The sequence below is a fragment of the Coturnix japonica genome, chromosome 7 (genome assembly GCF_001577835.2).
Source record: "Coturnix japonica isolate 7356 chromosome 7, Coturnix japonica 2.1, whole genome shotgun sequence".
Lineage (NCBI taxonomy): Eukaryota > Metazoa > Chordata > Aves > Galliformes > Phasianidae > Coturnix > Coturnix japonica.
Window position 1 is genome coordinate 22,482,572 of NC_029522.1, and position 25,284 is coordinate 22,507,855.

The 25,284-nt window shown below is 38.8% G+C and overlaps 1 long non-coding RNA gene across 5 annotated transcripts in view; it reads right to left on the minus strand.

Moving 5' to 3' along the window:
* Positions 1-25,284, minus strand: part of LOC107316760 — a 191,372-nt gene that overhangs the window by 29,610 nt on the left and 136,478 nt on the right. For 4 of the 5 annotated variants that reach the window (XR_004308059.1, XR_004308061.1, XR_004308060.1 and 1 more), the window contains exon 3: positions 5,150-5,300. This is a non-coding gene — a long non-coding RNA (uncharacterized LOC107316760). Of the gene's footprint in view, positions 1-5,149; positions 5,301-12,377; positions 12,593-25,284 lie in introns of those variants that run through there. The other variant, XR_001556567.2, reaches the window with a different exon arrangement.

A 25,284-nucleotide genomic window follows, 5' to 3' on the forward strand; every position in this document is an offset into this window, starting at 1 on the left:
TCTGCAGTGTGTGACCATAATTAATGAGAATAATCAGTATTATTGTTGTCATTCACACTGCTATTACTTCAAGTAGCCACAATCAAGTACCAAAATCCTGCTGAAGCAAACTGTTTACCCAAACGTAAAACACTCTGTTTGCCCCAAACAGATGAGAAGCTAAATTCAGTGGGACAAATGCTTATGTTTATCGAATGGAAATAGACTGTAACATATGTCTAAAGACATCTAAACAGTCTTTCTCTTACAGAGAATTTATTTACACAGGTCATTCCAAAAGCAATGTTTCCTATTTAGTTCCATGGAAACTACAACAGATGAAAAGAGCACAACTACACTATTTCATAGAGCAAATTCACAACTACAAACCCTATTTTTCAATATATTCACCATCATTACCCATGTGCTTTCACCAGCAGTGATCAAGAAACCAGAATGCTGTGCTCATAAAAATCTGCACCAGCAGAGGTGATCCACTCACACTGCTGTCACTGCTGAAATGCACCAGCCACCACCTCACTGTACTCATATCCACTGTTTAGTCTCCATCTGCCCCTCTGCTGGACAGCAACAAAACTTAAGGAAATATTGGTGGGAAAGTTCAACTTCTACTGCCATACCACCAATATCCTACCCTGACATCATGAGCCAACATAAAATAAGAGACATTATTTTTGGATCAGATCAGAGAAAGATAAGCAGCAAGGCTGCAGGCATGACTGGTTCAGTCAAATTGTTTAAGCCAAATGTTTACAAAAACAAAGTCATTGACTGCTGGTTTTTAACCCATTAACTCTTCTTGATCAGAAGAAAAGAAAGAAAGCTTCAATTTTCAACAAAATTTCATCATGTCTGACAGCTTAATGCATATTTCTGAAGACTAAACTTGAACTATGGCAAGTCTGAAGCAAAAGAAAATGTAACAATTTAATTGTAGGAATGCAACAGCACGCTCCATGTATTTTGCCAACACTTGGTTACTCCACAGTTCATTTTGCATGAACTGTGATGCTTGTTTTCTACTACTGCCAGACAATGAAGCCACCATATGCCAAGATCCATGAAGGTGTTCAGACCATTCATCTCTGTGCATAAGACCTGAATAACTCTACGCCTTTGGCCATCTTGTTCCCTTCCTGATATAAACTGTGCAACCTCCATGAATTTGCAGTATTTATAAGTTAGTGGTTTAAATTACAGTGTAAGTTTCATATCGGCCATTTAGGATAAATGCTTAAATAGTTCATGTATGTAAATATAACAATGTCTTCTTCAGGAGAAAAGTTAGGGTCTTTAAGGATGTAATGGCTTCATTAACTGCAGTCAGGGGTGGGTTAATTTTAATGAGAAGTTCTCAAGCATCGGAGGTCTCTGCAATTTTCTGTAGTACTTGTTTCTCAGGGGAACTGATTCTGAACTAAACCTCAAAAAATTCATCATAAAAATATTACCATAAAACCGGATAAGACACACAAATCCCTCTTCAAGAAAATAAATAAAACATCAGGTTTTATCGCTCTTCTCTAATTAACACAGCAACCTTTCCACTCCTTCCACGAGCCTCCAGGGCAAGTGATGTCAGAGAATGACATGATGCAAACACCCCAGTGAAAACAGGAAGCAGCTGGTGTGTTCAAAGAGGGAGTTATTGCCTAGCAATGTACACTGTTCTGGAACTAATCTCACACCTTTTGCAAATAAATAAATTGCACACGTTGACAGTAAGTCAGCTTTGGAGAAATCACAGCATGGATAGTGTGCAAATTTTATAGTCACCACACATTTTGATTTTTTTCCTATTTGCAGAAATGGAAAAGATATACAGCAACATCAAGAGAAACAAAGAGGACTGGGTAGTCACAGGCAGAAAAAACCTTCATCAGTAAATGATGCATTCATGACAGAGGAAGACACCCACCACTGACATTCTGATAATGGGCTTGTAAAGGCGAGAAAGAATTACAGTCCTCTTATCTCCCACTCTGGCAAGTCCACATCTGTGTAGTTGAAGAAATATTTGTTATGATAAACATGTGGATGACTGTATCGCCTGCATTATGGGGAAGTTTACACTGCGATCAAAATAATCTCTTTGGGTCTTAAAATCTGTCATTACTTAGTCTACATTTTAATGTGATAGAGACTAACCAATACTCTGAACTGTCTGGATAAATACAGATTTTTTCCATCCACTCTATAACTAAATAGCTGAAGTCTATCTCCAAACTTCTCTCTTAGGACAAGTTAGACAGTCTAAATTTTGTTCATATGGAATAAAACCTACAGAGGACAGCAATATGACAAGTGATCCTCCATACATTTTGACAGCAGAAAAGCCTTGGTGATTGTTTCTTCAGCTGGGCCTAAGGAGGAATCTGATCCAAAGATTAACGCAAAGTCCACCAATGAGCCTAGTCCCTATGTATCATATCATTATGTCTCTTAAATACCTCCAGCGATGGGGATTCTACCACTTCTGCTGACAGTCTGTTCCAAGGCCCACCTACCCATTCCATGAAGCAATTCTGACATCCAATTCAATCTAGGAATATATTGTATTGAACAAAGCTGTTCACAGATCAAATTAGTGAACACAGTGGTCTGTCTCTGCTTAGCTGGCATTTAGCCAACAGACCAGCAGCCACAGGGCAAAGTTAACATGAGGGCAGAATTAATGAGCAGTGTCTAATTCAACATACCCCTTCCGACATGTTCTGAGAGGCCCAGAGGAAGCACACAGTGAGAACAGACCGAGACAAGATCTCATTTTGTAGGAAGATCCTGCCATTTGGCCTGCCATATTTAGCACTGATGACGAATGCAAAACTGCTCCTTATTAGTTTGTGGACTTGTTAGTTTTGGAGCCATTACAAGAGGCAGGGGGTTACATTAATAGACAGCAATGACAATGGTAAGAAAAAGATATCTTTTCTGGATATAAAGAGTAAAGCACAACTTCCTGTGCAAATGGCTAATGCACAAATGGTGGAGTGTCAATATTTTCTCAGAGTTAGCACCTTTCACCAGAGGTCACAGGACTTTTTTGCCTTTATGAAAGAAATCCCAAGGTAAAAGGTAACAATACCCCAAAGCATGGTTGGATGAGGGGAACAAATACTACTGTATATGGGGGAATCTTTAGGATGTGAAATACAGAGTACTAAACTCTGCCACACTTTTGTGCTGCAAAGGGCACGAAGGCACATGCCAGACATTGTTGATCCTATCTGGAATTCTGAAAAAATCTGGAACAGCATCACGAATCTTACACAAAAAACAGTCAATAAGTTGGAGGACACATGACAGGAAAGAACAAAAGAAAGGCAACCTGCAGTGTTAATAATTGATGGTTGATTGGTGAATACAACATAAAATGCAGTGCATTAACGTCTTTGTAGATGACATGTAAGACATTTTATCCTATTACAATAGCAATCCCAGAGTTTCAATTCATCCATTTACCATCACGCAGTAACCTAGTACAGCATCTTGGCAAATGTTTAATTTAAGAGATAGTACTTAAAAGTATGGTATGATTTGTTTTACAGATTAAAGAAACTTGAGTCAAAATCAAACCTGACACAGGAGCTGTGCTTTCCTTCAATTTCATCAGAATTGTCAGAGTCTGCACGTAAGGGTGATTTTCAGGAAAAACAACAGCAGTAGCAAGCAGCAAGTCCTGTTAGCATTCTGACTTTGATAGACTACTTAAGGAGCATATGTTCCTAATTGTCAAAATGCTCGTTTAAAATGACCTGAAGTATCTAATGTGAATTCATCTCCACAGCGCAGACGGTAAAAGTGTGAATACTTGTGTTTTCTTCAAAGAAAGCAGAACTGAAACAGATTGCATGTGACACTGGAACTTAATTCACATCCAAAGAGCTCTACTTCGCTGAAAGATATAACATCATACATGTAACATCAGCTCTTTGTCACCCTACCACAGTACGGATTCCTGTCTGAACTGATGAAGAGTTAACAAGCCAATTAAACTATCAGCTTAATAAACAGTTGCGAATGTTCCAGAGCAAGAAAAAGAAAGGAGTTTTTTCTTCTTCAGGTTTTTACTGCAGTATCAGTAATGTGTAGTCTGTCACATATTTGTATTGAAATTTAGCAATCTCTGGGTGCAAAAGATCTTTATCTGCGGATTCAAGAAAGCTATTATAAATTTACTATTAACAGCAGTATTTGCAGGGTACATCTCTTTCTGTATATGTTTTCTTTGAAGAGTGATCCACAAATGGATTGATAAAAGAAAAAAAAAAAAAAAGGAAAAAAAAAGTGTTAAAAAAAGGGGGGGGCAGCACATTTCTACTACAAATATGACCTTGCAAGGCCAAGATGTTGATACTACAGTCGCAACCCACCATTTTCTTTATGTCAATCAGAGCAAAAAGAAACAAGAAAGAAAAAAAAAGTCATCATATTTAAGACCAAGTTATTCACCAAGAAAAAAAGGAAAGCAGTGTACATTTCTTCCTCCCTTCTTATTCTAAAAATAGGAAGAAGCATCCTTGATTTACTTATTTATTTTAAATTAAAGAATTTTGAACATCCAGCTAAGACTTCTTTGTCAACTGCACAACTGCACCGTAACAACTCTAGAGAAACGAGTGAAAACAAGAAGCTATTAGGAAATTAGATTTATTATGCACTTATGCCCAGAAAGTTTTACTTAAATAACAGTTTCAGGGAGGTTCCAACAGCATCAGAAAACTGCAGCATCATTTCAAATACAACAAAGAACATCCCAGCATAAAACAACAATAACAGAAAATAAGAAATCAATAGGTTTTTAGGACAATGATAGAAGAGCCAATGAGATAATCTGGACAGAATAATATAAGATACATCAAAATAGCCTTCTTGATGCACATCTAGGTGCCAATACTGTCATTTAGGGTATGTCTAAGCACTTTGATTCTGATCAATATGCTCTGCTTGCTGTAAAAGAGATTAAAACCCAGTGATATATGACTGCTTTTTCTACGTGTTCAATAAAACTGCTGATCCACAGTTTTCAGTCAGTAATTCCAAGGACGTGATAGAGGTCCCCACTTAATCATTCTTCAGCCTCAGAAAGACCAAAGAGGAGGGTCAATAAATACTTGTAAATAAACACTGGAGGCTGGGCTAGAGTTACCTTTAACTTCTTACTGGGAAAACGGATTGTCCACACCTCATCCTTGGATGACAGATAGTAGAGTGTAGGCCCTCCAAATGATAGCATATAAACCAAGCAATGGAGACTCTATGAATGCAGATGCCTTCATAACATTAGGAGCAGGGTCCAGCTGCAAAAGAAAAACAAAACATGGTTAAAATTCTGTAACGAGGAATGGATTCTGTGCATCTGACAGCTGCAGGTTGCAACCAACAAAGTGTTCTAGTTTCCAGTTTTTATAATCACATAATCATAAAAGTTGGAAAGACCAAAAATATCTTTAAGTCCAAACATCAACCCATACCTGGGACTGCTCTAGACCATGTCAACTCAGTGGCACATCTACTGTTTTCCTGAACACTTCTAGAAGTGATGACTCCAGCACTTCCCTCACCAGTCTTCTCCAATAACTCACCGCTCTGAGAAGAAGCTTTTTCCTAATACCCAACTTGAGGCCATTCACTCTTGTCCTGTCACTGCTACTCAGAAGAAGCAGCCAACCCCCAACTCACCACAACCTCTTTTCAGGCATATTGTAAAGAGCAATAAAGTCTCTCAAGTCTCCTCCAGAATAAACAATCCCAGTTCCTCCAGCTGCTCCCCACAAGACCTGTTCTCCAGACCCTTCACAGCTTTGCTGTCTTTTGGAAAAACTCCATAATCTCACATAATGGATTAGCCATAATATAAGCACCAAACAAAACTATGGAGTTTTAAAATACAAGGTTCTGTTTCTTTAACTGGAGAAGTACGCATCAAATGATTGCTTGCTATATTCACTTGTACTTCTCATTGCTCATCACAGCGGTTTCTGAGGTTCTTCACTCAATGCAAATCAAATACATTTGTGAACTCCTTAGGCTATTCATGCACACATAACCAAACAAAACCCTGCTGCTATCACACAGAACAACAAGCATTCTTATAAGCTTCTCATTTCTGACAATATCTGGTGGAACAAGCATGCCTTATATAAAATCAAAGCGGAGCTACTGCATGTGTTGTTATTTAAATATTTATCAAGAACCGTGTGTGCATCTGGTGTGGTAGAAAACATAAAAGTACACGAGGTCCTTGCCACAGGGAATATACACTCTCACTATATGCAGTGGTGTGTGACTGTGGATAGTAATTGTTTTTCTCACTAACTCTTTAATGCTTTATCTGACACTCAGATTCTGAATGCGAGCCCTCCAGTGTTCACAGTGCTTGAGAAGCTCTAGATAAACTCATAGAGAACTCTCCGTTTCACATTAGCTTTTTTTTTTTTTTTTTTTGTGGGGCATCATGCTGTGCCTCTGTTGTTTGGGCTGCAGCCATGCCATGTGAGTGCACTATCTCCAGCTGGGCAGAGCCTGGGTGCAGCAGGGTTCAGCAACCTGCACACATGCAATACAAGCATGTGATTTGAAAGCAGTAATGGACCGAATCAGATCAATACCCTGATTCCTTCCTTCCCCACCCCCCCTTCCACTACACTGTTGGGTAATGCACACAAACCTGGGAATTCTGCCTTTTATGTACTACTGATACAGGCTGCAACCACAGTAAAGGTTTATGCCCAAGTGGCAGCATATAACACACGTGACCATTAAATAAGCAGCTTCAGTTTAACTGCTTATCTCTGAGATTTCCCAGAGGCAACCTTATATCAAAAGCAAGGTGTTATCAGCACTTAGAGAGACCATACCAATGCATCACATCTTTGCATGGATCACAAGGGCCCGAAAAGTCTGAAGAAAAGACGATATTGCCATCATTTCAGTTTCACCTCAAAACTGTTATGTTTTTGAGCGTTCTTTCCCTTAGGATGCAGTGCAGAAATCGGGGGGGGGAATATTTTTGGTGCTGTCACAGTTTGATTTAAGACAACTAAAGGAGGTCTCCGCGAAGGCCTGTCTCACCTAGTAATCCTGCTTGGATTTTAGCTGGTGATAATTACTGGTACTGATAGGTATAATTACACAATGGGTTCACTCGGTAGAACAAACAACGACAAAAACTAACAACCACATATCTAATTTCCAGGGACAGGAAACAAAAAATAGAATGAAATGGAAGCATGTTTCAGAAAAAGATTTCAAGGTCAGTCACAACAGCGCTTTCTGTAATGAAATGGACTTAAAAATTCAGTTCTAAAATTAGGACATATTTTACACTGGAATTTGGCTTACAGTATTGCTGAAAGTATCATCCTGCAAGGTCGGTATTTCTGTCTCCCATGCCCACAGCCCATAAAGGAGATAACTACGGTGTTTTGAAATTCTCATGCTATTACTGTGCTTAAGTCACACATTTTATTTTCATTTGGTTGCTTGGTCAGTGATAGATCCCACCTTCGCTCACATTCAGAATACCCTCCTAAGGAATTTTTTAGTGCCTTTAGTGACAGGTCCCAAAACACTCTGAGTTGTACAGAATTTATTATACTTAGCACAAACAGCAATTTTGGCAGCATGTGTCACAGGAGTACAAGTGATACCTTGTTATGAAAAAATATGCGGAAAGAAGAAAGCAAGAAGTTTTGGTGCAGTGCCTCCCGAGGGAAATGCTCTGCCTGACCATATTTTTGCTCATTTGTCTATGGCAATTCTTAGCTGTTAAGCTGCCATTTTCAGGAAATCTGAAGTGAGAGCATGTCACTGCTGGGCGGAATTCCCAGTAGGTATAAACCAGATTCCAGCTCCTGAAATGTCAAATCAAGAAACAGATCTTCCTTTCTCAGAGCCATAACTCCCACAAGCAAGTGCTTTTAGCCAAATCAACCAAATTAATTAAAAACATGTTTCTTTTTTATTTTTTTATTATAAAGGAAAACTTGCCTGTGACTTGAACATGAGGTTGCAGCAGAGACAGATACGTTGTACTATAGTAAAGGTTAATCTTAACATTGACTGATAGTTTATCTGTCAAAAAAAACCCTACAACTGATGTAAACAGGAGCTCAGATTAACCATTTTTAAAGACTGAGATGCAAATTTGTACATTTCTTCCAGCGCTCTCCATAGTACAGGCTAAATAACTTCAGCAGTTTCTACATCAAGGCTACGATTCTGATTTGATCTAGTTTTCAAAACCTTCTCAGTCTTTGATTTCCAGGGATAGAGATAAAAATGTATCCCTAGATATCAATTACTCCAACAATTAAACTACCCTGTACCTAAAATACATGTTCTGTCCTTGGGGTGGAACTGTCTTCAGCTTCACTCCATCAAATACCATTTTCTGATATAAAACAACTGTATCTACTTTCAGAATTTTTTTTGCCTGGTCAGTATCAGTTTCAGTTGACCTTACTTGAATCATATCCCAATCCATTCCATGTCTAAAATACAAAAATAGCTGTTCTGAGTCCACTGTAATCATCGAGTTTGCTGTATGTGGAACATTTTTACAGGTTATGTTTGAACCTTTCCATTCCAGTTCTATAGATAAATAACTCACTAAAAAAAAAAAAAAAAGTCTTTCTCCATCTCAAAAGAAGTGAAGCATGCACCAAAACCTTTCAGCCCACTGGACTCTGCCAAGCTTCAGAACTATAAACACACTGGTTAGGTATCAGATCACATCCACATGGAGAGTTTGCTTCCGAGTATTACATTTCCGAACCAGTGCTTGGTGATATATATACTGCCCTCTGAAGAGTTATAACATTAATAAATTGAAATGGAAAAGCATCTGCTTCTTCATCTTGGTCCCTTTGGTATTCCTTTTTCATTTTTTATGACAGATACTTGTTTCCATTCAACATTATGTTTAGTACATTCTTTGACCTCTGTGCTGAGTTAAGACCTGGTAGTAGATCTGTAAATACAATGCTATTTCCCATCACAATTTCTGATACATCTGTCAGCTTCAAGCCAGTGCTGGGGAGGCTACTGTGAGGATCAGAACCCTCATTTTCAAGTCAGAATAAAATGGCCATCCCAGCTAAAAGCCTGTAAATGCTCTGGGAATTCCCTTCTACAAGAAAAACAGTTTTCCTAACTATAAGACAGAGTGACATATGACATATTTTCACCATCCCTAGGTTCTAACACCTGGAACGTTGAAATAGAGTCAAAGAAAGAAAAAGATGCCCAGAACACAGACGTTTTTATTATTAAATACAGTATTTAGAATCATAGAATCACAAGGTTGAAAAGGACCTATAAGATCATCTAGTCCAACCGACTATTTACTATTGGAATGTTCTTGTTCATTATCATGGCTTAATTAACATAATTAGAGAAGCACTTTATAATATGCTTGAAGACTCATTACCTACATTTATGCTTAACTTTGACTTTTTGCCAAAAGCTAAGATGAAATGTTTTGTTTAAAAAAGAATGGATTTAAACACACGTTTAACTGACTTGTCAATTAGAGTATACTTTCAAATCAATGAAGAACCTAACTTTTACCTAAATTACTACTGGTTTTGAATTTGTGCTGTGGAGGAGGTGAGCCAAAGGTCTGTGGAAAGGGATTAGAACCACAACTTCAAAATAAATCATAAACATGATTGTTCTAACATATCTAACATAAGATACTGAATAAATAAATTGTTATCTTGTCACTGTGATAATTTTATGCATTAAACACAACCCACTCTTGTGAGGAAACATACTAGAGTATTTTGGAGCCCGCATAATGTAAGAGTTCAAGAAAAATATGCATGCTAGCTGATAATAGCTTCAAGAGCAGATTTTTCTCACTTTTTTTCTCCTTCCTTAAAGAGAATTAATCTTACTTTGGTTCTTAGTAGCCAAAGACAATGATATGTATGAAATTAAATTGAAGTCACTTCTGAAATTTAAAAGAATCTTTGGGGAATATCATTATAAAAATACAGTCAACAGCCTGCACTGAACAGCAATACAATCAAATCCAGAACTCACCACCAAATAAGCTCTGCAAGACAAGTCATGAAAATGAAACTGCTTGTATAAAGTCAACAATATTCCAAATTCTCACAATGGATACTTAGTATGAAGGAGATCTTTACTTCAGATTTGTGCATGGATTAAAAAACAAAACCAAAATGAAAACAAAAATAGAAAAGGAAACTAGGTAAATGTCACATTGAGTGAATGAAGATTCAGATCACCTGCAAAATATGGCCATTCTCAGAACTGAGTATAAAAGAGTCAGATGGGAATCATAAATGAAAACTGCTTAAAATTGAAGGGCTTGGTAAGTGGCAACTAATTAATGCTCAAAAGGACACTAAGTTCCAAGTCAACAGATATAAGCAATTTCATTTTAAGAGAAGCAACATAAAAGATGGATAAACTCTGCACCACTCAGCCCTGACAGGTGTTTGTCTAACCCATTAGTTCCTATGCATCCCTTGACAATCCCTCACTACTCCCTGACTTTTTCCAGAACTCTAACCTAAATGTACCTTGATTCAAATCAAATTCACAGCTTCCAAACCCATCCTCAGAAAGCAAGTTCTCTTTTCAGGGATGTTTTTAATGTTTTCAGGTCACTACAACTTCCTTGAGTTTTATTTCTCTATCCTAATAATCTCAAATGTATTCACTTCTTCCACTTTCTATAATGTTTTAATGAACTTTGAACATTCTTGCCCTCTTCTGGACTGTCATCGCTACAAACCTTGAAGGAAAGAGATCTGAGCACCCCTGGATAGTAGTGACTGTTTTAGGACTTTCACATCCACCGCATTTACTAAAATCCTTTAAGTGATTTTGATGGGCTTTCAGAACTCTTCCTACACCCATTCCCCTGGTAAGCAGACAATCGTTGTTATGAGTGATCAAGGAAGACCTGATGGAAATTTTCTATTTCTAGAACTCTTTCAAGTGTAGGAATTTGTCACCTTAACACTTTCAGAAGATTAAGACTTATTGAAAGATATTGGTCATTTATACAAACCCTTCCTGCCATTGTAGTCATCTCAAACTACAGTATTTATCACATCTAAATTATCCTTTTACATGCAACATTCACTGCAAAACTGTCAGAAAACCCTTTGACCTAAATACAAACACAGAGCAATGTATCTTCCTAAATAAGAGTGATATGGGGCACACAAAGACGAAACTGGTTCATACACAGCTGTAGATTGTCATCAGTCAGATACATGGGGTGAAAAGAAGAAACTGGAAGCTCTAAATATTCAATGAATATCGTTCAGGAAGATAAAACTAAAAACAAAAAAAAAAAATCCAACAATTCTGGAAGTTGTGCCTTCAGGTTCTAGTATACTTCTTATAAGTGTCAATAGAAATGCCCTATTTTTGCTTGGGATCTTTTCAAACAGTCAAGTTCAATTTCTAATGCCATTAGTGGTGGTCTTTCTGCTTGCTTCTGTGGGATCTGGATTTTCATTTCACCCTAAATCCCCATGAACACATGCAGCATTAAGTCCAACACATCAGGTAAGCCCTTTAGCTCATATAAATGTGACTCTAATCCAAATTTGGGGCCTGACCGGGCTCACAGGAGTCATCAGAAAAGTAATTACCCAGGGAATCCAATTCTTTATTTGCAAAGGGAGTATCAGGCAGCTGGTAATCTGTGTTTGACCTAGGCTGATGGAAGGAAAGGCATCCTCAAATAAACGTTGGAATCAGCATCCTGTTGCTCATATAGTCTGCCATTAGGCAAACAGGCTTCCAGCCACAAATAAGGATGATAAGCTAAAAGCAAGTTTTTAACTCCTCTAATCTACAGCATCATTTTTCGAGTTTATTTATACATACATTTTTAAGTCACAGCTCGCCATTCCCATAACAATATCTGAAAATGGAATAACTGATTTTGGACACCACTGAAAACTACCAGTCCTTTTGTGAACTATGACAACGTAACAACCAAAACGATAACAAAATCTCAACCTTCTGTACAGGATATCCAGTTAAGTCTCTGCTACCCAGTGAGATAACAGCTGAACAATGATCAAAGATGCATGTAAACACTGATAGCTACAATTAACACAGCTACAAAAACAGAAGTCTTCAGGGGAAGGGTAGATAATGTGATGGTCAAACTTTTTCAGCCAAAACAAATGACGTAAATGATTAAGTACAAAGCTATCTTTCCTTCCTCCCCTCCGCACCCAATTTGTAGGCCAGAAGCAGCAATTATTAGGGTTTTGAAAGTTTCAATTGTGATGAAAAACACAACATTTTCCAAATCATTTTTTAAAACACTGGTACCAGTATTTACAAAGAAGGAAAATCAACACATTACCTATTACCTTAGCATAGCAAGGCGAACTGAGGTATGTGGTACAAGGCTGTTTGGCATAAGGTCCCTGGGATGTTCAAGTTTACTCTGCCACACCACTGTCCATCAAACTTTACACACACTGTTGTTCTTCCTGAACAAGAGCAGAGTCTCTCCAAATGAATTTCCACAGAGTGCTTAGGGATAGTCTTCATCTGCTTGTCAGTAAACAAAGATATCTATAACCTTTCTGTTGTAAAGTGAGATGCTAATTAAAACCCAAAGACCAAACCAAACAAATAAAAAACAAATTCACCAACTAAAAACCCAGACTAAGTTCCTCCTCTGCCTGGTTCTTTTTCAGCTGGATGTACAGTTATCAAAACATAGAACAGAAACTGCTACTTTAAAGCATAAAGCAGTCAAAACAATATGAAAGAAGCCAGTCTCCTAATTACAAACAAACCTAGTTCTCATACCATTTCTCCACTCTAAATCACAAGAAAGTAGACAAACATGGCACCATTCTCTTTGTTTATCACTATCAGATATCAGCAGGGTGGGAAAAAAAAAAGACAACTGTGTACTTAGAAAAAGATAACCCGTTATTCACAAATATACTGTAAATACAGAAAACTGTATCACTATTGTCACACAAGAGAAAAAGAGGTAGTGGGATAAATACAACACTAAACACATGTGACCAGTGGATGGATAAGAAGAGCTTCAAATAAAAATACTAATGTAATAGTTTAGATGCTGTAGGGTTGCCTATGAGGTTCCTATATTAAACAGTGACTGCAGTCAAATGTGAAAACAGACCACATTTCAGGAGTCCCACTTTCATTATTAGGCTGAAGTTGAGATGCAAAATAAGCATCGACATTTCTTATGTGTGTACTACTGTAATGATTATACTGATTGGATATAACAACCTACAAACACGAAGTCAGAAAAAAGCAGATTGCTCTCTTCTGCTCCCTTTGATGTAGATGTAGGCTAGTGACCAAGCTGTTAGGCTTTAAGGGTAATATGGACTTGTAGGGCTCAGGTTTTTCTGATCTCCCTTGAAATTTACTCCAAATGTCAGATTAAAATCTACAATACAGCAATGCTTGAAGTAAGAAAGTTTAAAAAGTTGAAAGGTTTAGGGAGACTTTTTATTTTTCATCATAAATCAATACTTCAAGTTCAACCTATTTTAGAAAGATACAAATACAGTGGATTAGCTAAAGGTGTTTCTTCTTGATAGCCTCAGTTTAAAAAGTCACAAAGTTGAAAACAGTTTTACTAATGGAAAAAAGTGTTTTGAAATATGCAGTTCACGTGAACACAGAACCCAACAAACTCTCTCTGGTTTATGAAAAGCTGTAATTCCAACTGCATAGACACCATCCAAATACTTTACAATGGGAAATTTAACAGCAAAAAGTAGCAGTAATTGGGGAGGAAAACAAAAGAGAAAAATCAGTGCAAGTCTACAGACTCCAGCTTTGTTTTCCCTTTCTAAGACTTTCCTGCTTCGTGCTGCAACACTGAGGCATCTGAAATCATTTGCAAGCAACTGGAAACTTTCATGAATATGAAACAACTTCCACTGACTGGCAATGGCCAGTTAAGACCTACCAATTTTGCCAGAAGTTTAGATGAGAGTTACAAGAAGCTGACTGACTGCTCAGATAGTTTGCTGCCATACATTCCACTTAACTCCTCTGTTAACATTTTTCCTACTACAGCAGCTTCATTCACAGCCCAAAGAGCAGTTGTCAGGACCCAGCCCACACTTCCTCTACTTGGGAAGTCAACAGTTGCAGAGATCAAAAGAAATGAATAACACTCTCACAGGGAGAAAGATGGAAACACCTTAATTTCGTTTGTGACAGTGCAATTTTTCTTAAGACTCCTCCATGAAAAACCTTTCTAAAAATACTGCTTAGATTTCAGATATTTTCTTTGTCCTCACCACTAGAAAATTATAGCATTTTAGATATCTTTGTATATCTTAGCTCTTCTATAACCACCGCTATGGAAACAAATTTGAACTTTGCTTATGCAAGAAGAACAGCTGTATAGTTATCACTCTCCAGGGCTAGTTATATTTGGAATATTTGTCAGAAAGATGGTATCTGTGGACATAATGCATATTTGCCAAACAAACAATAATAGTTGTGTTTCACACATTTATGACGACAACTTCTACTTACCTGCTTATTTATTTTGCTTAAAACAAACACATATAAATACATACCATTCCAGTCAAAATTATCCCTCCTCACCCACTGGCACCATCCTATTTTTAACATTTCTACATAGTTGTATGACTATGTAGCAAGGGAAATAAAGCCTTTTGTTGACAAATGAGACCCAAGAAAGCAGAAGAATCAAAGTTTCATGGGGGAAAAAAAGTCCCATAGTCCTGGAGAACACAGATGTAGCAGCCTGAAAGTCACAAACTTCTGATCCAGCTATATCTACAACATATCATAAAGTTTATATTAAACTGACTGCTTCTCAACAATAGTGATTTAGAAATAAAGATAAAAACAAAATATATGGAAAGATTTGGGGAGTCTAAACATGTGGGTTATGTTATACTATTACAAAAAGATAGAAATTGTCTCACCACCACAAGGGTCCAAAAAGGGTCTCTAGTAACTGAAATTAGAAGTCATAGTTCAACACAATCACATATGTTTTGCCATAGGCTAATTCTCTGGTACTTCAGAGTCAGTCACTTTGCTTAATCACCACTTATAAAGTTAGTTTATGTTAAAGGCAATCTTTTAAGATAGACACTATATGGAAAAATACACTAATTTCACCAATGAAAATGAAACAATAATCAAACGCAATTGAAATATTCATAGTAAGTTGATACTTTTTTTTTTCCCATTCTTGAATGAAAGGTAAAGTATTATTTTTAATATATTTTTAATAAATAAAAATATTTATTAAATGTGGTATATCTATCATTCAATGATATTTCTTTTATTCCAAAGAAACTAGCATACATTTCTGGCTTTCATAAACCATCTATTACAATACTTGATGTTTCAAGCCCAACAACATTGAATCAGTTGAGATTTCTGCCTTCATTTTCCTTCTTCAGCATTTTCAATGTTTTTAAGCAGACTTTATTGCTCGTGATTTTGGAGAAAAGAAAGAAAATGTGATTTAAGTGCAAAATGAGCAATTTGAAATGATAAAAAAATCCATGAAATTGAAATTAGAATTTTATTGCTATTAAAAGAACCATCATACTTCTCTGGTTTCTCATAATCTCATGGGATTCGAGAAGATTTAAATGCTTTCTGGTAGACAGTACAGCTTTTTTCTTTTTAAAGTAGCCTCAATATATGTGATAGCACACAGCAGAAACAGGATAATGCAATATCAACATCTTGAATAATATTTAGCTTGGTTATCAGCCAGTAGAATACCTGCCTTGCAGAAGGAGTGGGAAAGACCTGCCATTTCCATTTGTTTGGATCATGTAAAGCTCCTTATTCACAGTCGATAGTTCTAAAAGCTTTCTGCTGGCTGTATGGGGGTATGCAAGTCACTGATGTAAAACAGAATCTTCAAATTACACTTTAAGCCCATTGCCAAGGGATAGGGGACACTGCCAACCCAACACCATCACTACATGGGCTCTCTTTGTACCTTGAAGTCAATCAGCACAAACCATACCTCACTCACTGGCCTCAACATTTCGCCACTGGTGGTTTTGCAGGAATCCTTTCCACATCATGCATGAATAGAGGTACAGGGGGAAGAGACTGATGCCCACTGCCAGAACAGGTCCTCATCTCTGGATCTGAGGGTGAGGATCAGTTCTGATTCAAGCAAAGGCCACACAAGAACCACAAGCAGTTCCAGGGCTTGAGGTGGCCTTCTCTTGGGCCAAGCCCATCTTTCTGCATCCTGGTGAGAAGTGGAGAGATGTTGACATCTTATGCCCTTCAGTCCTCTGGAAATGAATATTTTTATTAGGAAACCACAGATAATTTTAGTCAATTACTGACTCCTTTCTAATGTTTACTTCTCAAATGTATGATTTTTTTTGCTTTTCCAACATTATTTACTAGCACAGAGATTAAATGACTTAATGCACAAAAATTTGCAGATAAGAGTGCTCTGAAGTGATACACAGATACACACTACTTTGACATCTGAGGCATATAAAGATCATCAGGGATTTTCCCCATCCTCTCCCCTTAGCTAGTCCTTAAGAACCTGGATTTCTTATGACGTGATTCTATCATCTTTTCCTCTGAATGCTCTAAGATTCAACTCTCACCATTGTCTTTACAAAACCCTAATGGTATAGTCCTTGAAGTTGCCTGAGCTCACCGCACACTGCCAGGTATAGGTAAGATGGAAAGGAATTCAGCCTCACTGCAGACTGGAATACCACACCGCAAAAATATTCTCTCAGAGCCTGTGTTTAATGAAATCCCAAATCTACTTAGAAACACTTCAAGCTAATTTAAGTGAGCGATGTCAAGCTGAAATGTCATTTGTCACATGTTAATGCTGTGCTATACCCAGAGAAAACAAATTTCATAAATAGCCTGATTAAAAAGGATTTGCCAGAATGTAAGCAAGCAAAGTCAAAGAACTGAGTTATATGTTTTAAATATGGACAGTGAGGATTCTCAGAGGGAGGAAGGAATAGAACAAGCTGTGTGTAGAGCAAAAGCAGCACAGAGATCTTCAATTGACAGCCTCACTCTTAAGCCACATTTGTTACCAACTGACACAAAAAAACTCACTGTTTTCAGCCTTATCAAAGGGAGCTTTCTCTAAGCAAAGGCAGAATAAGAGGCATAACAGAACAGCATTATTTATTCTTTAGATCTGCATTTGTTGTTTTTCAGAACGACCAAAGCTTCTGGTGTCTGCAGAACTGGCCAGAAAATCTCAAGAGAATTGTAGTAGCAACATTCCAGGTGAAAACAGCCACCAAGGGAGTTCCATGGCCTGCATGGCCTGGCAGACAAATAAATCAAAATGAAATTTTCCTCATAACAGGGACTGCATCTGAGAATCAGGTCATCTGAGGATAAATATGACTTTGTATCACTTTGCATTTACATTAAAAAAAATAAAAACAAGCCCACTTTAACTGAACGCTTCATTTCTAAAGCTTTCTAGGAGAAAAAAAAGTGATGAAGAAAATCAGTGAAACGCCAACAAAAAAATGAATTCCATTTTACTGTGCTGCTCACAAGGGACAAGAAAATAATCACCTAGTTTTAACTGGAAATCAGACCCTTTTTCTTTCCTGTTCTGAACAACTCAAGATGTTTGTGGCTGCTGTAACAATTACAATCAAAGGGACTGATCAAATGTTCACCCCAGTACACAGCAAAATCTCACTAACTCCAGCTGGTACAAAATGGCAAAGTTTCTCTGATCAACTACGGAAGCAAGAAGAAAGCACTGGAAGGAGCAATATTGAATTATTCCTCTGAAGGGTGCTGTGTGGAAAATACCTGTCTACATCACTTCCCAGAGAAACAAATTCTGTGAATTCCCAGTGATGCATCTGACAAATCTAACCTTTTACTTTTGCTCATCTGTTGGGAAGGTAGACATCCTCAGGCACATTCGCTATTTAGAATTGTATATTGATTTACTGGATTCAAATATTAAGCCTATGGAGGATTATGAGCAATTGGAGCTGCCATTTCGTTCAAAGGGTCAGAAGAATCACATAAGTAGTTCCACAGTCTCTTTGATAGAATGCTAGCTTCAAATAGTTTTTTTTCCCCCCACCAGTTCATGCTTGCCTTTAAATTCTCTGTGATTGTTCGTGCTAATCAAATCTGATTGGTGAGATGTCAACAGAAAGCAAAATTCTAGTTGATTGTGTCAGGCTGCTGCACCATTGAAGTCCATAAGTACTTATGACACATTTTAGTTGTAGATGAGAAACAAAAGCATACTAGGATAATAAAACAATAAACATTGGACAAGACCTCTAAGATCATCTAGTCCAACCATCCACCCACCTTAACTGAAGGGTTTAGAAATATGGAATCACATTTTATCCTTTTTTTTTTTAAGATCATGCAGAGCCACACTGTATGTATACAGATATATATATATATATAAGGCAATTAGCATAGGGATAGTAAGATTTTGACTCAAAAACTGTACACAGAGTAATTATTTCCTCATAGCTTTGATCCAGCTGTCACATTCAGTAAGTTCCTGTGGTTGCACTGTACAAAAGACATCTCTTAGAGCACAGTGGCAGCACTGCCTTTAATTACTTCAGCCAAGCAGGCATGCAGCTCACCTTGTTGCAGAAGGCAATGCTGCAAGACTGGTTAACCTGCCCCTGGGAGAACCTGTTTTGTTCTTGCTGCTTTTGTTGTGGAGAGATGAAAGTAAGCCAGAGAATGGCTGGAAGGGAGCTGGTAGCTGCCCTCCTGGCCTGCTTTGCTGAAAGCTGAGGTCTGTCATGTCAGGTGAATACTGGCTAGAGTGCTGGTCTTTAGAGAAGGACAAAGCCACGTTATTGTGCAAGCTCACCTGGCATCCTCCAGCAGTGGGCTCCCAATCCTCCAGCAAGGACGGAGAGGTGGGACAGACCTTGCCCTGATCCAGTGGGTCACACTGGTGCCCAGACACCACACACAGCCAGGCTCCCTCCTCACTTTCCAGGCAAGTCTGCTGAGAAGCTTCTAACCCCAAAACTGCTTGTCAGATGGCTCTGCCAATTTATTGATGTATCATGCAGGCTGTGAACACTGGAGGTGAGGATGTATAGCACATCAGCTGGCAACAAGTCCGCTGCACACAGACAGGAACAGGGCAAGCTGCTTTGCATTTACTGTCAGGAACAGCCAGCACTCTGGCAGTGACTGCAGGATTACTTGCTCTGCATTCACACCCCCACATACCTCACATTAGCCACATCCTTGGGCTGCTGCACTGAATAGGAAAGCTATTTGCTATTCTATTTCCTTGCAGAAGGCCCTATCAACATGCTCTTGCCTGGGGTGTCTATCTGTAACATAACTGATGCCTACCTGTCTTGCAGATTACTCATATGTTTATGCCACAAGCAAATTTTCAGAATGATGCCTAAGATGACGATGTTCTCTCCCTTGGATAGAGGTTGGCTGAGATTTCCCAGCTCCTGCTGTCTTAGTGGAGGCAGAGAAGCAAGGGGTGTAACTCCCTGTCTTCTGAAACCATGTGCCCCATGTTCTAAATACAAGAGCTTGCATAAGGGTGGTGAGGCACTGGCACAGTTTGCCCAGTTCTTGGAGACTCTCAGGGTCAAGCTGGATGGGGCTCTGAGCAATGAGCTGTAATTGTCCCTATTCTTTGCAGAGGAGTTGGACCAGATGAGATTTCAGAGTCCCTTCCAACTCAATGATTCTTTGATTCTAAGTGCCCCAGTGGAACACAAGGAAATGTGAGCATCAGATAAATGGCAACTACATTATCTCACACATTGCATGAACCTGACCACCAAGAGTTTCATGCATTATTTCAGCAACTCTAGCTACACTGATCTGAGACCTCTGCTGTCACTGATTGATCCCAACTCTGCACAAAGTAGCCTGCACTTCTATGACTCATCCATGTAAGGAAGCACCTGGATGCATCTCCATTAATGATGCCCCTAATACTAGAGTCACCCATAGTAGAACTGAGTAGAACTGACAGTCCAGGCTGCTCTGACATTGAAATACCTTGAAATAAATAAAAATAAATAAAAATAAAAATCTTCTTAACATAAAGCTACTGGAGCAGGTTGGAAACACTCAAACAACTGGATAAAGATAGAGAGCAACCCACTGTAGTTGTCCAGCCTCTCTCGGTTGATTTGGAAAGCAGCTTTGAAAAGAAAATTCCACAGGCATGTGCTGGAGTTCTGGATTTAAGAGCTCACTTCAGAAAGGCAGAGAGGTTATGAAGGCAGAAGAAACTGGAGCTCTCAGCTTCACATTTCTTCTCAAATAGATGCAGCAAATCTACTTACTGATTCTACTAATAGCGTACAAATTCCTGATTAGTTTTTTGGATTTGTTTCCTCAGCAACAGAAAATTGCAGAAACATTTATTTAGTGAACAAACTGGGGATTAGCTTAGGAAAAAAAATTACATTCTGTACATTTCTCAGCAAACATTTAAATACGCTTCCTCAAGACACATTCATAAACCTCTAGAAGTTTCATCACCCAAGTCATACATGGACTTACATTTTTACTAAAAATAAAATAAATTCAGAAGTGAGAATATTTCAGATTCAATGCAAAGAACAATTTTCACAACTCTGCTCCTGCTTGCTTACCATTCAAATAGGAGACACAAAGCCTCAAAGTTAGAGAATCTAATTGAAAAAGCTTCAACGTTGAAACTCGGAGCTCAGTAAATGCTGTCCTTATGGAAGCTATATTTAGTCACAGAATTATCGTTCCCTCTTCCTTTTTCCAGTCAAACTTCATGCTTCTGTGTCCCTAATTATTCTCACGCTGAATAACTTTGAGAAAATGGCGACCTGCTCACCAGGAATCCACAAATAGAAGGGGGGAAAAAAGGCTCATTTTTAAAAAAATAAGTGCTGTACAATGTACCCAGCCCTACAAGGCAGCTAATACTAAATGCGGCAGATAGAATTTGAGCTTCTGTGGAACAATAAGGGAATAGGGAGAAAAGTATATTTAACTGTATTTATATTCACTGCCTCCTACAATGTGAGAAAAAGATCCTTTAAGATCAAGAGAGTAGGCATAGATAGCCCCTTGTTATCTTGCTCCAGGTAGGATAAATAATAGGCACTGAGCACTAAGTAGGCATAATTATAGGGCTGCAGACAATGAACTTGAACCTAATCCTAATGTGCTACTGCCAACCCTGGCCAAACTGCTGGGCTGGGAAAGGGCTCCTAGGGAACTGGAAACAGCTTTCTGTTGGGAAAAGTCTCCACACACTTGATGCACAGCTCCCACACTTTGTTAGCCCATGATTAAGTGTAAATGACTATAAAAGTCCCATAGACTTACAATAACTCAGATTTTCTGAAGTCTCTATCCTTGGGCATATGAGGATTGTGTTAATATTTTTAGTCACATTGTAAAGCATGAAGTAGATTTCTGCATATCTGCTTTCAAATGAAAACCTTTTGGGAGAGTGAGGACATTCTTGCCATCACTGATTTTTCATTGTACATCTGCTCTTGTACAAAGCCTAAAATTTGTTCTTGTTGGAGCCTAAAACTAACAGGATAGTTGCTAATATGCATCCTCACATTTTGCCCAACACCTGTTTGGCTGGGAAGTGTCACCAGTGCGATAGAAAGCAAGATAGCTTTAATAGGTCAAACCAAATCCTAGTAGCCCATCTCCAGCAGTAACCAAAAGGAGATGACTAGCAAAGAACATAACTGGAGGTAGGAATGTGCTTGCTTCAATTATTTTCAGCTCAGGCTCATACACAAGTGGTCTGACTTCCAATGTTTTCACTGGAAGTCCAGTAGAATCTAAAGAATCCTTGCAGGCAAGTGCTTTGGAAAAACATACAGACCAGCCTTAAACTCTTAATAGGTGAGCTCACACATGCAGTCAGAAACAGTTTTAGACTTAGTTGCCAGCACTGCTTTGTTCTGTTGCTGGCCCTGTTATTTTTGGTATCTAAAGAGCAACTATAAGAAATAATGGGACAGATACTTCAGTGCAGCCTGTTGTGATGGGACAAAGGACAATAATTTCAAACTAAAAGGAGGAGATTTAGACTGGATATTAAGGTTTTTTGTTTAAAATACAACAAGGGTGGTGAGGCACAAGAACAGGTTGACAAGAAAAGTCTTGAGTTTTCCTATTCCTGGGGACATTCATTCAAGGTCAGGAGGGGCTGCAGGGTCCAGATCGAGCTGTAAGTGTCTCTGCTCATTGCAGGAAACTGGACCATGTGATCTGTAAGGATCCTAACTCAAACAATTCTGTGATTTGCTGGATGACTGGGACAGCATTGAAGAAACCCTTTATACCCACTGCATGCTAGTGAAGCAATGCAAGACATCACAGCGCAGCTTAGAAGCTCAGTCCTTCCCTCCTAAACATTCACCCAGAAAAAATGCCTTTGCCACCTAGGAAGAATGCTCTCCCCCAATAACAAACATGATTAATACACTCAAATCCAGTACCAAGTTCTGCAGGCAGAGCTCTGTACTGAGGAGAGGGCTTACCTCCCCGCCTGCTCACTGCTAAGGTTGCAGCGAGATAGTCTCTCGCTAAGAAATGCTGGTACTTTTTTTCTATTTTTATTTATTTTTTTAAATGCTAACACTTGCCAAAAGGCATTACCGCGGCAGAAAAACTCATCTCTAATATCTGCATCTTATTCCTAAAACAGTTTAGCTTTTTATTGCCACTGTTTATAGGAAGCCTACAGTAATATAAACAGCTTTCATAAAAGTTGCCAGGTTTTTAGCAGCATGCTGTGCCTCGACAGCAGTTACAACAATTCTGCTGCTACGAAATAGGATCCAATTGCAGTATCTGCTGGCAGAAGCACAAATTGTTCTCTTAGGTTGGGCACTGCTAGAATAAGACCACGTTTGCTAACACCTTTTTTTGTTGCTGTTTTGTTTTTTTGGCAGGATGAAATGTTTCTCCTTCTTTTGCCACACAAAAAGGAAAGAACAGGGAGTTGTTTGGGTTTCTGCCCTGTTAGAAGAATGATTTTGTTCTTGTGATATGGGGCTTAATTATGCTTCCCTGCTTGATACTTGTATTAGAAATTCAGCTTTCAACAACTGTATTTCTCCATGGAAGGTATCCAGTGTGTCTAGAGAGATCTGAACTTCTATCATGACACTGTGCCAAGACTTTGGACCATACCACTTGCTCTCAGACGTTCTAAAGGGCTGCCTTAGAGACAATCAGGCATAAGCCTGGTTATTCTCAATAAGACAGTCTATATCCAAAACAACTACTGTGCTGGCAAAAGCTATCTGGTGGAAGGATATCAATAAATCCCTGTCCCAGGAGCAAGTACACAGATTAGAAAAAAGCATCAGCTTTAACCTTCAGAAAGCATTTTGCTGTGCAGAAAGCTATGAATCCACTGCCATACGCCAGAAAGATTAGGAAAACTTTCCTTGCCAGTGTAGGATAACGTCCCTGGACAATCACACGCCCTGCACCCACTTGTTCAGAGGCAGTACATTGTAGTCCCTCACACATATACTAAGGGGATAAAATAAGCGATTGCAGGGTAGGAAAGGCAGTCCCTTGTCAACCCTATCTGGCGAAATTAACCCCTGCAATGTGTGTTACCATAGCTTTTGAAGCCTCTGTCACTGAATTAGAGCTCCAGTGCACTTCTGGCCTGCCTCTCTCTTTCAAGAAAAGCACTGAAAGTTCACGAAACTGCTGCTGTGATCCCTGCAAGTGGACAGAGACATCCCATTTACAACAGGGCCTTTCAATCTTCGGAAAGAGATTAGGGTTTGTTGAGAAAGATCTCAGTACCTTGAAAGGATGTGTGTGGGTTTTTTTTGCAGGTTCACATGCTGTTTATGATGGCCTGTCTGGCATCTGGCTGTAGCATTGAATTTCAAATTTGTTTTTCCTCTAGGGAGCCAGAGTACTAATCTACAGTAACACAGGCTGTAGGAATCTAATCATTGTACCATGACCCCAAATGATCTTGTTATGCATTCAGCTTCTGCCCAGTCTATCTCAGGGATTGACAAAAGTTTCTGCAATGTGGAGATAAGGAACGCGGTCGCATCCATTTATTCTTACTTTACTAGCCTGGAGACAGCAATATATTCCAGTCATTCAGATGAGAGACTTGCTGATGAGCACATGGGAATAAATGGAAACCAGTGAATTGTGCGCAAAACTACAGCATGGCAGTAGTGAAGGGGGAAAGCATACATCAGAAACATACTGCTGAGAGAATCAAAAAGGCTGAGAAGGCTTCCCACTTTGTGGGACACATTGCTTACCACAATATGGTCAATTTAGGTAATTTCTGAAGTCACAACAACTGGACAGTTTTCCTTCACACTTTCTCTTATTAGTACATTTTAGTGTTGCTTCCCAGTGTCATTCCCCATTGCCAGTCTTTCCACTGACTGTGTTTCACAGGAAAGCAAATACTCTGCCTCACCCCATATATCCCCCTATCTTTTTCTACACATAAGTTGGGGAAGCAGCCCTCAGCTTCACTGCGATACTGCAGGTAATCTGACATATCTTCAAGAGACGAGTGTGACACAGTATGAACCAAGTTACTTTGATTCTGGCTTGGTGCACTGCCAGTGAAATAATTATCATTTAAAGGTTAATTAAAGAATCTGCCTTTGCAGGTTGCGAGGAAGATACTTAACAGCAGGAACTGAGCTCAGGAATTGTCGGGTTGTGTGCATAATGCATAACGTTATAGGCACTAAAATTCATACATCTCCCAGCCTCACTCTGATCTTGCCTGTAGTACAGTAAATGCCACTCATCTCCTCTGGATTTAGTGGAGTTATTCTGAGTTCACATGCTATGCATCAGAGTAAGCCCAGGAAATGGAAACTCTCAAAAAAAAAAAAAAAAAGTAAACCAATTCCATCATCTCTTCCTACCTGCAGTCCCCTACTCCTGTCCTGCTCCTGACTTAGGAGAGTTACACTCCCAGTAATACACTCAGCAGATAAAACTGCATTTCTGGGTGATGTTCAGCTCTCAAGAGCTGGACAACAAATAAATGAGTGGGGAACTGAGACCTTACAGCCTAGAATTACACGGCTCACCCTGTTCTTCCTGCAAGGAGTAACACCAAAACAGTAGTTAACCCTTTAGCCTTCAATATCGCAGTGAAGGAGTCTGTACTACCTGTCCAGAGTTGTTCAATTTATTCCTTCACTGACAATCATCGCTATTGCTGGAGGTATTCTGAATTCTTATCTACACTAT